General features: G+C 48.2%; 1 long non-coding RNA gene across 1 annotated transcript; it reads left to right on the top strand.

Moving 5' to 3' along the window:
- Nucleotides 1-3,743: 3,743 nt before the first annotated feature.
- Nucleotides 3,744-8,383, top strand: LOC306641446. The gene is made up of 3 exons (XR_013758155.1): nt 3,744-4,151; nt 5,208-5,352; nt 7,872-8,383. It is a non-coding gene; the product is annotated as an uncharacterized lncRNA (long non-coding RNA).
- The last annotated feature ends 9,480 nt before the right edge of the window (nt 8,384-17,863 follow it).

Here is a 17,863-nt window from a genome sequence, read left to right as displayed (position 1 = left end):
GGGGTGTGGGGGGAGGGCGTAGGCGCCCTGGGTTCTGGTGTCCGTGTATTTCAGGAACCCAGAGGAGAGGGTCTGAACGCCTCACCATGGGAAGGGGATGGGTGTTTGACCTGTTTTGAACAGTACGCAAGGTACACGTGGATTCAAGCACCACGCAGTGCCCCGTTAACTTGTATGATTTTTATGTATCAGTTAAAAATAAATTAAAAAATATCTTGTGAAAAAGGGGACCATTCTGTTCTGAGCTGACCCCCCAACCCTGGCAGTCCCAGGAATGTGGGGCCTGGGCTCTCAGGGTGAGCGAAGCAGGGCCCCGTCGGGAGCAGGCAGGGAGGAGCCGGGCAGGGGGCGGCTCGGGAATCCTCTTTTGCAGTCGCTGGCCATCAGGGTCAGGCCTCGGGTGAGTTCAGGATGCCCACAGCTGCCTTGGGACAGAGTGAGTGGCGGCCCCCCTTGCTTACACCTCACAGTGCTGCTGTCCGAATGGTGGCCGGGAGGCAGGAGAGGGGGCGGCAGGAGCCACAGGAGTGGAGTCAGTGCAGCCCCAGGGTAGACTTGGCCATGCTGACCTGCATCCCAGCCCTTTTCCCCAAGGACTCGGATAACATGCTCTCTGGAGACCTGCCACGTCTCCCGGCAGGTGGGTGGACACACCTTCCAGTGGCGATCACACCAAAGCTTGTATTACATCAGGCCACTTGCAGGGCTGGAGGGAGTGTGGCAGTGGGGGAGGGTCACTCAGACAGGGTCCCCGCTGAGGCCTCGCCTGGACATGCCTGCCGGGCCCTGGGGTGTGCGCATTTCCCCTGCGGTGACTCATTCTGCAGGTATTTACTGGGTGCAGGTAATATCCAGGCCGTGTGAAGGCAGAGATGAAAGGTGCGGTCCTGCAGTAAGAGAGCCGCTGGAATTTCTGTTCTGGCAGACAGATTACAAGTTCTGGCAATGTTTATGGGACCCTGAGGGACGTGGCCCCTGGTACCTACTCACTTCATCTCCAGCTTTACCCTGAGCGTCCTTGGACGGCCTCAGACGCCCTGCCTCCTTGCTGTTCCTGGAACAGTAAGGCACACTCTCACCTCAGGGCCTTTGCACTCGCTGTTCCCTTTGCCCAAAATGTTCTTCCTCACCTCTTTGAATTTATCCTCAAAGGTCACCTTATTCTAACTCTGTATTAAAACCGCAACTGGCCCTCTTCCCAATTACTCCTGATTTTTGCCTTGTTCTGTATTATTTTTCTAAAGCATTCTACCATAACCTATGAAAGACTTTGATTATTTATTATCTGTCATTACCTGCTAGATTATAACTCCATGAGAGCAGGAATCTCTGGAGCTGGGACAGTGCCCTTTGAGTTGAATGAACAGGCTCTCGCAGGGCTTGGGAGAGTCGTCCACGGTTTCTTCCCAGCATCTCCAGGGCTGTACCTGAGCTGAGCTCTCCTGTCCTTCCCTTGAATCTCACCCTTGGCTTTGCACCAGAAGCCTCTGTCAAGTCCTTTAAGCAAGCTTGGTCACATGAGGACCTTCCTTCCTGGTGCTACAGGAAGAGCAGTGTAGCCAAGTAGAAGAGGGGACCCGAGTCTCTGCTAGGAAATGTTTTCAGGAACTTGATTGTCACAGCTTTGAAACAACTCAGCAAAGGAAGCTCATGAAAGAAGCCTTTGTTTTTTGTTTAGTGACCCAGCTCTCCTCTTCCAAACATGCTCTGTGTCCCCTGCCACTGGGGCCATCCCTCCTTCCATTGGCTTTCCACCTGGGTCCGAGCCCCTCTGCATGTCTTAGGAATCCTGCCCCTTCTGTGGGTGTTTCTGAAAGTTCCTGGGAGGGCCCGCAGGCTCCACATGCCACCTGGACCTTCCCGGTCAGGCTGGGCTCCGACTGCCCTGCCACCACCTCCAGGCTAGAGAACTGCTTCCCTGGAGCGCCCTTGGTCTCACTCCCCAAGGAGACCACAGCCTGGACTTCTCCCCACTCAAGCAGCTAATTCAGGCGATAAGTACTTGAGGGGTTTTACTGAGGACCTAAGGTGACCATGAGGAAATTATAACCCTGAACAGGGAGCTGAGCATTCTGACCAGCCGTCCATGCTCCAGAGCCCACTGTCCAGCATCTGCCTTCACGGTGGTAGAGTCCCTAGTTGGTCCCATCTCTCTAAGCCCCCAGCCTGCTGCGTCGCACTTCTCTGCAGGAGCAGCCCCTCCCGAGTGGCCCTTCCCCCCCTTGAATTCAAGTCCCCGGCCCCAACTCTGAAGTTAGCCACATGGTCCCATTAGCCTCTTGGCCATTCCCCCTAGGGGTCCAGTCTGTAACTGTCCTGTGGCTTTTGATGCTTGGGCCTGGTAAATCTGCCCCTGGGTGCTCATGCTCTGGACTCTTTCTTGTCGTTCAGGTCTCAGCCTAAATGATGTATCCAGGGAGAAGCTTCCCCCAGCTCCCAGGCTACACAGCTCTCCCTTCTCTCTCCCCCAGCCTCCGCTGAGTTTCCTTCTTGTTCCTCATCACTATCCGGAGGGATCTTGTTTATTACCCTGTTTATTACTGGTTTCCATGTGGCTAAGCGTCTCTCCTGGCCTCCCAGGCGTGTCTGCCTCTATCTGTCCAACATAAAATGGAATGAATGTGAGCTTCATGTAAACAGGAACCTTGTCTGTCTAGTGGACCATTACATCTCCAGGGCCTCCAGGATTATCACCTGGCACACAAGCACTCAGTAAATATTTGCTGAATGAATGGATAGCTCAGATTCCATCAAAAGAGCCTCGTTTTCCATGGGTCTTTTTGATTTTTGGAGAAAAACCAGGATCCACATTTTAACTATCATCTCCCAATGTGGCAACTTATTTAAAAACTTAAATACTGGGTTGGCTAAATAAATCATATCTGCGATGTTATAGCTTCCAGTTTGGGGTCACTGCCCTAAACTCATTGCAGATACAGTGCTAAGCATCTCGGAGGAAGGAGGCGGGCAGGATGGGGTCTTGGAGGGAAAGGCAAGGGAGGGGAGGGCAGAGGTTCCTTTTTCTCTGTGGTCTCTGAGTCCCTCGAAGAGTAGAATCCCCTGCCTTGATAATGATAATGCCTGGGGTGCTGCCCAGAGTCTGGACGGGGGTAGGGCACACGTGCTCCGGGGTGCCTGGGGCTCGCAGTCTCCATCTGAGGTGCAGTCGCAGAGAGGTTAGAGGCCGAGGGATCGTGTCAGAGGCAAGGCTGCAGGGGCCTCGCCAAGTACTTCGGGCAGCACGAGCGCTGCCAGGGCGCTTTGCACGACCGTGGGGAGGTAGCAGAACGTCTGGGTCAGATTTCCCATGGGACCAGAGGGAGGGGTATCGAGTCAGATTACAATAGAAGAAAATAAGTTAGAACGTGTTTCTTATTCGGCCTGGTTTGTGGGCTAATACTCACTCCGGCTTCTATTATTTAACATTTCATTTTTGTCCAGGTGGGGAAGACAGCTGGGAAGGGCATTGGGAGACAGTGTAACTCCTGACCTCACACCAAGTCTCCAGGTCCTGGGGTCCCCTTGGGCTCCCGCGGGTGCTTTCTGGCTCACCCCTGGACAGTGTCCTTTAGAAGTGTCTCCTGGTGTGAGCTCGGCCCTCCCAGAGTCAGGCTCCTCTGGCTCCTAAGCCTTGTTCCCTAGGAATTTGCAGTCCCAGCACTTGCCACGTGTGACCTTAAGGTGTCAGAGGCCTCTGCCGTCCAGAGCTGGGGCGACCAGTGCCAGGTTCACAGCTCCCTTGGCCGAGTCCTCGGCGCTTCCGGCCTGCGGAGGGGAACTCCTAGGCTCTGCAGGCTCAGTCCTTTTTTGGAAGCAAACAAAACCCTTCTTGACTCTTTTCATGTTCTCAATATCCTTCTTCCCTGTCTTCCTCCTCTGCTCTCCTCCCTGGAGCATTCTCCTCCCTGAGGAGGAGGAACACAGCTGGCTCAAGTTGGCAGACAGGAGGAGACTTTGGTGCAGAGAATTTTCCATGAGTGGGAGGCAGAAGCCCGAGGTGGGATTCCTGCAGCCACGTGGGAAGCAGTTTCTCACTAGCAGCTGCAGATGCACCAACCATCTCACTTGCTCTTCCTCCTTCTGGCCTCACCCTTAGAAATTGTGTCTGCCTATGAGGGAAGCCTGGAAAGTTTCCTATCTTCCCAAGGGAGGTAAGTATACACAAATACAGGGTCAAAACGAAGCTCCCGATGTTCTCTGAGGATTAGGAAGAAATAAAATGTCTTATCTGCTTGAAGAAAGGAGGAAAACTATTCCTGGGCTGGTTGTTGCTGGGGCCTCCCCCTATAGTCCACCCCTCTTATCCCACTGCCTCTTCTTGGACAAGTAAAGGAGGGAGGGACAGAGGGCAAGAGGAAGAGAAAGGTAGACAGACAAACAGACACAGAGGAACAGAGGGGAGGAGGGGGGGGCTCTGTGTCAGTTTGGAAGTGGGCTGGCCAGAGAGGGGTGGGATTGGAGGCCCTCTCTACCCAGGGCTCGGGCGTGGCTGCCCTGGAGAGGTTGAGGCTGGCCGTGCCCATCACTATTTTCAATCCACCCCTGGGATTCCGACATTTCTGGGCACCTCTGGCAAATTGTCCAGTGAGCTCAGCAGGGATGCAGGATCCCTAGAGGCTCCTTGTCCCACGGGAACAGGAGGTCAGCATGGCAAACCCAGCCTGGAAACAGGCCTTAGACCTTAGGCAGAGTGTGTGGCAGGGGAGATTGATGAGGTGACGCAGTGGCCGTACTGCAGATCTCCCCAGTCCTGGCCCCAAGCCCTGGCAAGCCCTAGGAGAGAGGAACCTCAGCGTTCATGTGAACTCCACAGGACACTGGGTGGGAGCATCCCTGCTTCTGTCACCTTCCCCTCCATGTGGGGGACACCTGACTGCCCAGTGGTGATGGATCCAACAGCTCTCCTATGAGACAGCTCCTGAGGGCTCCAGGAAACCTTCGGGTGGAGGCTGGCGGGGTGCGCTCCAGATCCCACATCAGCGGGATTAGGACAGCCATGGGACTTCCAGCTGGCCTTTCCATGCTGGTGCACATAACAAAATTCCACACACATGCTCCTCTTCTACTGCCAGGACTGGGAATTGAACCCAGGGGCTTGCCAAACACTTTTTATTTTTTATTTTGAGATGGCATCTCACTAAATTGCCCTGGCTGGTCTCAAATTTGTGATCCTCCTGTCTGAGCCTCCTACGTTGCTGGGATTACAGGTGTAGCCATGGCACCTGACTCACATACATCTTCGTATTTGTGCCTCATAACCTCCTACAAGGTAGAAGAAGCGTAATAATCCTCCTTGGTGCCAAGAAGGATCGCGTTTGGCAACTCGAGGCCACTTGAGCTCCATCGTCCCAGGTTCTTAGTTTCCAAGGGGCCACTGCGAGCGTTCCTGAGACGGGTCTATTTCAGAAGCTGTGAAGTCAAGATGCCTGCAGGCCTGGGGGCCTCTTCCCCGCTCATAGTTCTGAACAGGAAACAAAACAGTACAGATGGAGAGAAAAAATTACCTTTATTATTGCTAGAGGCTACGTTAGAAGATGCAACTCACAGTGAAAAATAAATGGTCCTGCTGCTGAGCACAGAGTTGAGTGTGCTTGCCTCTCCTGACACAACCCGCTGCACACTTTGCCTGCTCTAAGGCTTTCCCAGAGAGGGGGAGGAAGAAGGGGCTGGGTGGTGACTGGTTCCTCCATCTAACTCACCAACCAGGGGATAAGTGCTTGTATTGGTCAGCTTATACCTGAGGCAGGTTAACTTATCAAAAAGAGTTTTATTTAGCTTATTTTTGGAGGCTGACAATCCAATGGCATCATGGAGGCTCTGGCAAGAGCTCCCCGTTAGCTGCGTCACTTCATGGTGGAGGGCGATGTTGGGAGTGTGTGTGAGAGTGAATAAGCGTATCACCACAAGGACAAGAAGCCAGAGACAGACCTGTCTGAGGGTCTGCCCTCGACTGACCTCCCGCGATGCCCCACCTCTTGGACGTCTGCCACCTAAGCAATGACATGCTGAGGCCCAAGCCTCCAACACATGGGATCTTCGAGGACAAACCAAGTCCAAACCATAGCAGGGTTGGGGAAGATCAAGGGTGTCACACTAAAGGATGTCCCTCCACATGGAAGACGTAGCGGAGATTGGGAAGGTGTGTTCCTACGTGAGCTGCTGTACTGCAGCACCCAGGCCCAGGCCTTAACGCTGGCAGGAGTGCTGTAGTTTTCTGGCTGGCTGAGTCTCCAGGGCAGCAGGACCCGTGGGATATATAGGACAGACACAGTCGTCCCTTCTCTGCAGTTTTGCTTTCCCTGGTCTCAGTTATCCACCCACAGTCTACCACAGTCTGAAGAGATTGAATGGGAAGTCCCAGAAATAACCAATCCATATGTTTTAAGTAACTTTTATTGCAATATATTATTATAATTGTTCTTTTTTTTAAAAAACCAATTATTGTTAGTCTCTTATTGAGCCTAATTATAAATTCAACTTAATCCTGGGTATGTGGGTATGTGAAAAAGCCTAGTGTGTACAGGTTCAGTACTCTCCTGCATTTCCACTGGGGATCTGCTGGGGCCTGGATACGTATGCCCTGCAGTTAAGGGGCAACTACTGTGCAGCCCACCACAAGGGGACGCTTAGGGGGAACATTTGTCAGAACCTCCATAATGTCATTTGGATTGGCAGCCTCCAAAACCATTAGCAACATAAACTTCTTTTCTTTATAAGTTCACCTATCTCATATTTTGTTATGGTGATGAAAAAATGAATATGTGTGTGTTTGTGTGTGTGTGTGTGTGTGTGTGTGTGTGTGTGTGTGTATGTAGGTGGGGGAAGGGAAGGAAGGAGACATCAATGTAAGTACATTCTCTGAGAAAAATTAAATTATAAAAAGATTTACATCAGGATATCAATCGTTGGATCAATTAATACTTCACAGTTATCTGGAAGCTGTGGGCCAGTCTCAGCTCTGATGCTTCCTTTGTATTGAAAACAAGATAAATGACTTGCTCCTTGACTCGATGAGCAACAAAGCGTCTGCTGCGTGCCGCATCCCACACTGTGGAGGACACACAAGGGAATGACATGTGACATTTGTTTCCTGGCAGCTCAAGGCTGAGGTTGACAGTGGCAAAGGCTGATGGGATGAGTGCGTTCAGGGGGATGCTCACAAAGCGCTTCCAGGGTCGAGTCTGAAGAGGGCGCTGTTCCAGACCCTCTTCATGAAAGGTCTGAAAGTGAATAGAATTCTGACTATCAGACATTAGGAAAGAGAAGATTCCGGGCTGTGTTGTGTTTGAGGAATGTTGATAAGTCTGGGCTTGTTAGAGAGGGGTATGAGAGAGAGCGAGCACGTGTGGCGTGGGTAGCGGGCGGCTAGGGCTTCCTGAGTGCTGGAGGGAGGAATGAAAAATAAATCAGAGAGAGAACTCAACAGGGAATGACAGATTATGCTCCCTTGGGAGGGGCGCTGAATGCCACATGAAGGAATTAAGACTTTGCGCAGAACATGGTGTGGGTGATTGTTTTCCAGGAAGGGAGGAGAAAACATGGATTTCTGAAAAATCCTTCCAATAATGCCTGGAGAATAGACAGAAGGTGGTCAGAGGTGGTTGCAAGGGCCTTGGGGCAAGCTGGATGAGGACTGACGCTTTGCAGAGGAGGTCCTCATGGTGGTGAGAGGCTCACTGGAGGGGCAGAGCCGGGTCTGGCCTGGAAGTGGTCATTCTGGTTGGAGTGGGAGAAGGTGGGCCTGGAGCATATCTGCCCACCCCTGTATTATGCTTGGTATCTTCCAAGTCAGGAACCCTTCCGTCTCTGGGTCCCCTCTGGACTGGAGATTTGAAGGAGAGTCACAGCTCTCTCCTTTGTGTAACCTGCAGCCTTCAACTCCTGCCACGTGAGCACAGATGATCCCAGAGGACAGGCTGCGGCACACAGGTCCCGTGAGAGGGGGTCTCTGCTGTTGTGAGGGTGTGCTGCTGGGAAGCTGAAGTGAAACCCTCCGCACTGCACACCTGCGGCCGGGCTGGGTGGGGAATCCCCCAGTGTCCCTGGGTGGTCCCCTTTTCAGTGCCACCGGAACTACGGAGGGAGCCCGGGTCAGTCACAGGGCCGGGAGGGTCCTTTCTGTCACTCACCCTGTTCTGGGGTGGGGAAGCTCACTTCCACTGAGAGGACACCTGTCTGGGCTCTGCGGAGGGGCTGCAGGTTGGCTGCTCACTGGCCAAGGACCACCACCTATGGCCATCACAGGAGCCACAAAATGTATGGAATTCATTACTGGTTATTGGGTTCCTGGTGTGTGTTTGGCAGGGTGAGGGGTATGGACTAAATATTCCTTTCTTTCATATTTTATCTACCATTTCTCTGTTGAAAAAGCAATGCATGAAAAAAATTGTGGAATACTTGAAAATCCATGCAATTAAAAAGGTAAATAAAAACAATCACTGTTCTACCAGCACAGGCCTCTGGTACCAGGTTTTCAGTATGCCCTCTCCATATGTGTAAGGTGTATATGCTGCTTTTCATGTAAGTGGCATGCCATCTACCAGACAGATGCATGGCCGTCACCAAATAAATACACGCCGTGCCTCGTTTCAGCAGTGAATCAGAGCGTCCCCATCTGTCTGTACTTGCAGGAAGTCTGAGGTCTCATCTGAGGCCCTTCCCTCTTCCGTTGTCTGTGAACAATAGGGGTCAGTCCAAAGGGAGCCTGGCTTGCTGTATAACACAGTAGGTGACAAGGCAGGTCTGATGGGTCCAGTGCTTCTTGTTCACTGGCTGCCACATGGTGTCACTGTTGAGAACTCCTCACGGATCCCGCCATGTCTTCTTGGGTCTAGGCTCTTCACTACCACTGAGGTCGGCCATGCTGGGCTCCGGGGCTTCACCTCTCTAGGTTCACATTCTCGCTCTGAAGCATTGTCCCCAAAGCATGAACATGAATCCCAGTGGCTTCACTGCCAGGCTCTTGCTGCCTGACCATACCCTATCCCAGAACTGGTCCACCCTGCCCACCTCAGGCTCCAGTGAAGACCCTGGGCCCCTAGCAGGTGTCCTTTTGTCCTTTCTATTTTGGGGGACTTTGGAATATTTTCCTGGCAACAAAATCTGGCCCAGGGATATTCCTGTTTTCCTAATTCGAAATCTGGAAAAAACATGTAGGAGTCTAGGTTACTTCCTTCCTGGAAGATCCTGGTTCCTCGCACAAATTGACTGTAGTTCCTCTTCCCTAGAAACCAGCTCTGCATATCAGGCAATATGCATCAGGCTACAAAAAGCTTAGCTACATTGTTCCTCAAGGAACAGGTGGGAAAACTTAAGCTGTCCTCCAAGATGGTGACGAGGACAACCTAACAGAGAACTAAATGACTGAGAAATTCCCTGATCTGTCCTCCTAGGCAGAGAAGTAGAGGCAGCCGTGGTGCACTGTTGGTACGGAGAGATCTTTTGGAGCCAGTAAAACACATGCATCCCTGACCCCAGTGCTGTCCTGGTGCTTTGGGTCTCACTGTCCTCAGTGATGTTGGAAAGCTGGACAGTGACTCCAGGGGCGTTGATGAAGTCCCCCGCTCAGCTCTTCTAATTAGTTTAAAAAGTGTCGGAGCTGAAGACTTTATTTGAATAATAATTGCAGTAGGGTATTTTACTTTTAAAACACATGCCCTGCCTTGTCCCTTCTCCCCAACCAGCTTCAGCCTCTGTCTACCGCCACTCATCTGGACGATTGCACGGCCTTCTGACCAGCTCCCATGCCTCGCCTCGAGTCTGTTCTCCACGCAGCAGCCATGGCGACTGCTTGAAGCCTTTTGACAGCATGTGGACTGCGGTCCGTGGCCTTCCACCCCATGGCCCCTGCACATCTCTCCACTTGCACCCTTCCCTTGTCACTCCAGCCACTCTGCCCCCTTACCCTTCCTTAAATTGCCATGCCCATTTCTTCCTCAGGACCTTCACATGTGCTTTCACCTCTTCTGGAATGTTCTTCCTCCATGTCTCCATATGGTCTACTTCCTCAGTTCACTCATGTCTTGCACAAAGGTCACTTTTCAGAGGGGACTTTGAAATTGATGTGGCCTGCTCCACCACCATCCTGCTATATCCCTGGAGCACACTTCATTTTTCTTCATAATTCCTGCTATTACTCCTCAAACCTTGTACCTTATTGAACTGTTGCTTTCCATGTTGTCTGTCTTCCTGGCGTTGCACTTGAAGTTCCTTGCAGCAGGGCCGTGTCTGCTCTTTCTGGGGTGGAATCCGCTGGGCACCACAGATCCTTCATGAATGCATTTACACGAATAAATAAATCTATGAGATTGTTTCTCAAATCTGTGGAGATGGAAACGGGAAGTCAAGTGACTTTCTTTGCTGTGGAGTCAGCAGTCTTCCTATTACAGGGTATTTCTTAGCCACCTTCTGAAGTTGCTAGCAGTGTTTGTATAAAGGACAGAAAGTACATGTGCCCATGCACACACACGTGAAGGCCTAAGGAGAAGGAGCCATATTTGGCCTTTAGTGGGAGAGGAGAGAGGGCAACTCAGGAGGAAGATGGAAAGAGGAGGTAGGAAATGAGTGAACAGCAGGAATTTGAGGAATATTGGAGCCTGTCTTAGACACATTGGAAAAAGCACCAGATTTCTCCAACTTAGTCTGCCAGGCTGGGTTCAGACTACTCTACTGGGTGAGGCTGGCCCCAGGGGACTGGTAGAGTTGGGGACATTCTGGATATGTTGCTGACTTACCTTAAATGGTGACTTCTGCTATTACTACTCAGAGTTCCAGTCACTTGCCAAGGCAAACAAAGCTCGGCCTGGTGACTGGCATGCAGACCCAGGTCTGAGTAAGGCCTAAGGTCTTCACTTTCCATGATACCACGTTTCCTTCAAGTGCCATGCATGAGCTGAGTCTTTATTTAGAGTATTAAAACCAAATGAAAGACCTGATGTTAACTTCAGCTGAGTTTAATGGTGACACACCTTAGGTCCCTCAAGGGAAGGTGTGGACATTTTGGGGGTTGGCTGGGGATTTCCCAAGTGTACTATCTCTTCATTATTTTGGGGTCAAATCTCCAGGGCTTAGCAGACAGCAAAGTCCTTCTCTGTTCTAGTTCTTTTAAAATCTTGTTTATATGCTAATTATACTCCACCCTGAGCTGGGATTCTATCATCTTCAAGTAAATAGTGACCATAATGAGAAAAGAAACCAGAAATGCAAATGAAGACGGAGTGGGTGAGCAGGCGCCAGCTTAGCGGAACCGTGAATTCCTGCTCAGAGTCACATTGTCTCATATCTAAACTCACACCTTTATTTTTTTATTTACTCTGGCATAAGGAGCTTTCCTTGCATTAGTAATGACACTGTTAATGTTTTATCAAGCATAGAAGTCATGGTCACATTGAAATCCTCCCTCTGGAGATGGAGGACTCGTGTACTTTCTGAAACACACTAAGCTTGAGTCAGGTGATTCTCTGGGGGTTGTGGTGACTGATGGCTTTCCTTCATGGTTGACACACACTCCTCTATGTCCCCAAGGAGGCTTCAGAAGACCCACAACCCTCACAACCCTCTTTTTAAACCTGAGGCCTGGCTCTCTAGGTTTTCTCCCTTCTGCTGTCCTCACCCTTGGAGGCTGATTCCCACGTTGGCCCAGCACCTGTCTGGGAGAAAAGCGTCTCCTGATCCACCTCCTGGTCCAGATCAGCACTCATCAGTCTTCAGGTAGAAGCCCTTTTCCCTTCTAAGTCATACCACCTACTTTTGTCATGTTCTTTTTTCCCCTCTTGGTCCCAGACATCTGCCTATTTCTTGGTTAATTTCCTGCTTTCACTGCTGATTTTGGGATCATTAACGTCAGCCATTACCCTCACTCATTTCAGACAAATTCTACAAAATTTTAATATTTTTCAGACAATCAATCCAACTCCTGGACATTGTTGACTCCAAAGCCTTTGTTTCTCTCCTATTCATCCAGACTCTGCTTGGGTGGCTCTCCCTGTGTCCTCCTTTCTGTAACAATGTTCGACCCTCTGATTACCCTTTGGCCTCATAGACATTTCCTGACTCTTGGTTGCTCCATTTTCTCATGTTCTTTTCAGCATCTTTACGACTCCTCTTTTTCTCTACATAATCTGGATCCCAGGAGTTACATAGAGATCCAAACCACTCTTTTTTTTTTTTTTTTTAATATTTTTAGTTGTAGATCACAATCTTTATTAATTTTTTTATATGGTGCTAAGAATTGAACTCAGTGCCTCACACATGCTAGGCAAGCGCTCTACCACTGAGCCACAACCCCAGCCCCCAAACCACTCTTTCACAAGCATCTTTGAGTCTTTTCTGCTTCCCACAGGGCATGGGGTAAAATCCTAAGCTAGAATCAGTGGCGCTGTTCTTCTCTCTCTTCTTTGTTCCTGTGCCTGAGTAGGGGAATATTATGGGAAAATAAATATGGCCATATGGGTTACAGGTATGTGAGAATTTTATGGCCCCCATCTCAGCTTGTCCCTTGGTACTACTCCCAACCTTTTGTCTTCAGTTGGCTCTTTCTCTTATTTCCTATAATGACTTTCACTGTGTATCTATTTCTTCAAACCTCATACTCAACCTCTAATCCTTCACTCTCAATGGGCAATCAAGGAAATTTAAAAATTAAGTGTAATTTCACTCTTAAATATAAACTTTTACACATTTAGGCCAACGATGGCCAACACTTTGGTTACCTACCCGACAGCCATACCCACCTGCTCTTCCTTGGAAACAGGATTCTAATTCAGGTATCTGGTGGCCATACTTTTCAGGGAAGCGGGGTGGCCTACCCGAGTGGCTGTACCATAGTTAGTCTAGCTCATTCCTGACTACCTCCTTTCTTTGACAGTACCTGGCTCAGGCATGCGGAGAAATCCTGGTTATTGAATTTGGGTTAGTTGAGGAACTCCAGGAAAGGTTTTCTCCTTGACAAAATGGAGCCTACAACAGCACTTTTCATGCCTGGTCTCTGGATGTCATCCTCTGTGTAGACTGAAGCAACGGCAGTGATCTTTGGACTGCGATGGCATAGGCTACGCATTGGGGATAGCAGAGCAGAAGTTGTGGAAAGGACCCAAGTCCTAGATGACATTGGTAGGCCACGGAATTAGCCAGCTCCTACTATGTCCCTCCCATTCTTGGGCTTCCTGATATGTAAAATAATGTGTCCTTATTGTTTATGCTCCTCTGGGTTTGTATTTTACGTTGCTCACAAGCAAATGCATTTTAAATGTTATAGTAACCCTCTTGTTCAGACTCTGAGGTATTTCCCTCTTTCAAGTTTAATTCCTTTACCCACCTTCTTCATCCCATTGCTTCCTGCCTTTTCTGGGACTTTGTTACATCATCTATCCCTTTCCTATCCTGCCTCTTCTACCCTTTCTTCTCTAAATCTCTTAACTTACTCAAGTTTCTCCAGCGTTAGAAGCTTCCCTTGAATTCACATCTTCTTCCAGTTCTCAACAAACCTCTCTTGTCTCTATCATATGAACTCTTTAGATGGTGCTTATTTTTTTCTCTTCTTGTTTCATTTAAACTCACTCAATTTGGCTTCTTACTCCCCAATTCTATTAAAAGGGTCAAGTCTGAGTTACCAGTGATTTCCTAAATATCATATACATGAGACGTTTAAGGTCTTGTGTTTTCTGCACCTCTCCTGCTTGTGATACAAGTTAGTGACTCTCTTGAGGGCTAAGCTTTTGGGCAGCAGCCACGTTCTCCTGGTTGTCCTCATCTTTATCACCATCTTATAGGTTTCTTGGGGATGAACACCTGCTGTCTTCTTGTATCTTACATTGTGGTCACACCATTGGCCCAGTTCCATCGAGTCTCAATCTACATATTCTTTCTGAGTCAGGGCATCCACTGTTATGTTTTAAACTGTCCCCACCTGGCAAGTTTTTGCTGGATATTTCAGATTCTTCTGTTGAATGACTTGCTAAAAATTTACATCAGGCTTCCACTCAGTCCCCTCAAACCTTGAACGGCTCAGCTGAACTCACTGTTTTCCCCACCAAACTTCCTCCCTCTGTCTTCTCAGCTGGGCTGTGCCTCTTCATGTAGGAATCACTTAAGCGAGAACTCGAGGGCCATCCTGAGTGTGCCTCTTCCTTCCCTTCTCCCCACTTACTCTACCCCAAAATGTGGGTTCTTTGGCCTCCGTGTCCCTCTCGATCCTACTACCACCTCTTCATTCCTACAGCCACCCCTCTAGTTTGGGACCCCATCGTCTCTCTCTTAACCACCATGGTGATGTCCACGTTGTTCTCTCAACCTGTTCTCCATCTTCTCCAACTCATGCTCCATGTAACTGGAAGAAGTCGGCTGGATAAGAAGATGGAAAGAGAAAAGAGAAACCTCCAAGGGAAAGAAATTCTTGGAGCTGGAGGAGTCCGAGAGACAAAGCAGTGGTCATGGCAAACTTGGCTTCTTCCTGATTTCACAGAGCATCGCACTGGGAGGGTCTTCTCCAGGTTAGAGATGCTCCCTCTCTGTGGCGGCTACCCTCCCTTTCCACCCACCTCCCCAGAGTCCCCAGGGCTCAGCTGGGGCCCTTTCTACACTGCTGAACATAAGTGAAAAGTTCACAGCAAGGTTAGTCCAGGGCAGACGTTGGGATGGACACTTGGGTTCAGATGCATTTCCTGTGTCCCATCCCTCCCTGGAACACAGAGAGGAAGAGGAGTCTTCCACCAGTGCCTTGGTGGTAGAATTTCAGGTCAGGGCGAGGGAAGGTTCCCGGTAGGCAGACTTCTTGTTTATCAGTGTCTCCAAGCCACATTACAGAGGCAATTACCTTCTTGACCTAATAATCAGAATAGGGAAACATTTGTCCTGAGCGGTAAGTTTTAAGAATCTTGACACTTGAGTATATTCTTTAACTGCTTTCTGTAGGGGAGACTCCTCAAGGTAAGCTGAGGCAGAGGGTGCTAGTGATATTAGTGTTTTTTTTTTTTGTTACCCAAGAACTTTCAAATGTAGGCTGTTCCTGGGGTTAGGAAATAATTTTATGGGAAAGACAGTGTGTGAGGACAAGGGCAACAGGAACACTTGCTAATAAGCGGTGGGCTGTCTTCTTCCTCCTAACACTTGCTGGAGAAACATGAGTCATGACCACATCTTTCCTGATCAGGGCCTCAGGGTCACCAGAAGATGTTCCATGTGTGCCTTGTCAGATGGCCTGAGTGTGACCATGAGCTGTCCAAGTCCTCCCCCTGCTTTAGGACACCGAATTGGAAAATCCCAAGAAGCACTGCAGTGGATTCCAGGGCTCTTAGGCTAGGTTTCCTTAGCTGTTTGCTACAAGATAAAGATGTAGAGAAAAGCTACATGGATGGAGGGCTCATGGTGGGGGCGATGGGGAGAGAGGGACAGCACTGCCCACGCAGGGAGCCGCGTGCTCAGGACGGGCAGTAGCAGATGGAATGAGAGGTCTCGCGGGTATTTCACCTTCTCTACCCTCTTTCTTGCTCCCATCTGCTCAAGAGTCACTAGAAATCTCAAAGGTTGAAACATGGCAGAATATTTTATCTAAGAAAACGTTTTTCTGCTTTTATTCTTAGGAAGTTAAGATCCTGCAAAATGATTAACTTTGTAAAAATGTTCAAAATACAGATGAGTCACAGATTACAACTCTCAGTATCCCTCACTTAGGAGGTCCATAGTTTCTAAAATCAATTATTGAATTCCCTGATTCATTTTATGAAGCAACCATAATTTTAATCTCAAGATTTTAATCAAGAATTAAAGTAAATCAAAAGCCTTAGGCTGTTTTCACTTATAAATGTAGATAGAGGAATTCTAAATAAATGAGCAGAGACTAGTTGATCATGGGCTGAGGGACACTGAGGGAGGAGGAGAAGGACAAATGGCGAGCAGAAAGACACAGAAGCAACCTACTCACTTCATTCCTTGGGGGGCCACTGGGTTGTAACTAAATCAAGAAACCACAGAGAAGAAAATATGTGCAGAAAAACATGGTAGCATGTTGTAAGAACAATAGGTGGTAGTTAGTAAGCGAAGTGGATTTGAAAACTCAACTTCCTTTCTGCCAGCACCAAACACCTTACATGGCAATGAAATCTGCACGAACAGCTAAGGATAAAAGCCAATCAATTTACAAGGCAATGTGCAGGTTGAGTGATCAAGAGACCTGGATCTAGTCCACCCAACCACTCATTTGCTGTGAGAACATAGAGAAGTCACTTAACTTCTCTATGAAATGAAGGGGTAGGTCTAGATCAGCAGTTCTCAAACTTCAAAATGCATAAGAGTTGCCTGAGGATTTTGCCAAAATGTGGATTCTTGCTCAGGAGGTTTGCTCCTGAGATTTGGCATTTCTGACAAGCTTTTAGATGATGTCAGTGCTCCTGGTCTCTGTACCTCCCCTTGAAACATAAGGCTCTACTTTTAAAAATTTGTTCCATTCAGTTACATGTGACAGTAAAATATATTTTGACATGGCATTCATACGTGGAGTATAACCTCCCATTCTTGTGATTGTACATGATGTGGAGTTCACTGGTTGTATATTCATATATGAACATAGGAAAGTATGTCTGATTCATTCTACTGTCTTTTCCATTCCCAGCCTCCTCCCTTTTTCCCATTCCCTTGGTCCATCAAGTGAACCTCCACTCCCCCACCTTGTCTACTATGAGTCAGCACCCGCATGACGTCAGAGAGAGCATTCAGTCTTTGGTTTTTGGGGATTGGTTTATTTTACTTAGCATGATATTCTTCAGTTCCATTCATTTATAAGCGAATGCCATAATTTCATTCTTCTTTATGACTGAGTAATATTCGGATGTGTGTATATACCACATTTTCTTTATCCATTCATCTGTTGAAGGGCACCAAGGTTGGTTCCATAGTTTAGCTATTGTGAATTGAGCTGCTATAAACATTGATGTGGCCGTGTCACTATAGTATGCTGATTTCAAGTCCTTTGGGTGTATGCCAAGAAGTGGAATAACTGTGTCAAATGGTGGTTCCATTCCAAGTTTTCTGAGTAATCTACATACTGCTTTCCAGAGTGCTTGCACAAATTTGCAATCCCATCAGCAATGTATGAGTGTGCCCTTTTCCCCACATCCTTGCCAACATTTATTGTTACTTGTTTCTTGATAATTGCCATTCTAACTGGAATAAGATGGAATCTCAGTGTAGTTTAAATTTGCATTTCTCTAATTGCTACTGATGTTGAATATTTTTTTCATACATTTGTTGATCATTTGTATTTCTTCTTCTGTGAAGTGCCTGTTTAGTTCCTTTGCCCATTTATTGATTGCATTATTTGTTTTTTTGGTGTTAAGATTTTTGAGTTCTTCATGTGTTCTGGAGATTATTGTTCTATCTGAGGTGCATGTGGTAAGGTTTTCTCTCATACCGTAGGTCTCTGTTTACATTTGTGATTGTTTCCTTTGCTGTGAAGAAATCTTTTTAGTTTGGTACAATACCATTTATTGATTTTTGATTTTACTTCTTGTGCTTTTGGAGTCTTGTTGAGGAATTCAGTTCCTAAGCCAACATGATGGAGATTTGGGCCTACTTTTTCTAGTAGGTGCAGGGTCTCTGGTCTAATGCCTAGGTCCTTGATGAAAAAGGAAACATCACACTGGATACTACTGAAATACAGACAATAATCAGAAACTAGATTGAAAATTTATACTCCAATAAAATAGAAAATCTTCACCAGGCATGGTGGCAATTAACACCTGTAATTCCAGCAGCTTAGGAGGCTGAGGCAGCAGGATCACAAGTTCAAAGTCAGCCTTAGCAAGGCGCTAAGCAACTCAGTGTATTTGTGCAGGGTGAGAGACAGGGGTCTAATTTCATTTTATTACAT

Source organism: Sciurus vulgaris (assembly GCF_902686455.1).
Source record: "Sciurus vulgaris genome assembly, chromosome: 12".
Taxonomy (NCBI): domain Eukaryota; kingdom Metazoa; phylum Chordata; class Mammalia; order Rodentia; family Sciuridae; genus Sciurus; species Sciurus vulgaris.
This window is presented reverse-complemented; position numbering and strand designations above follow the sequence as displayed.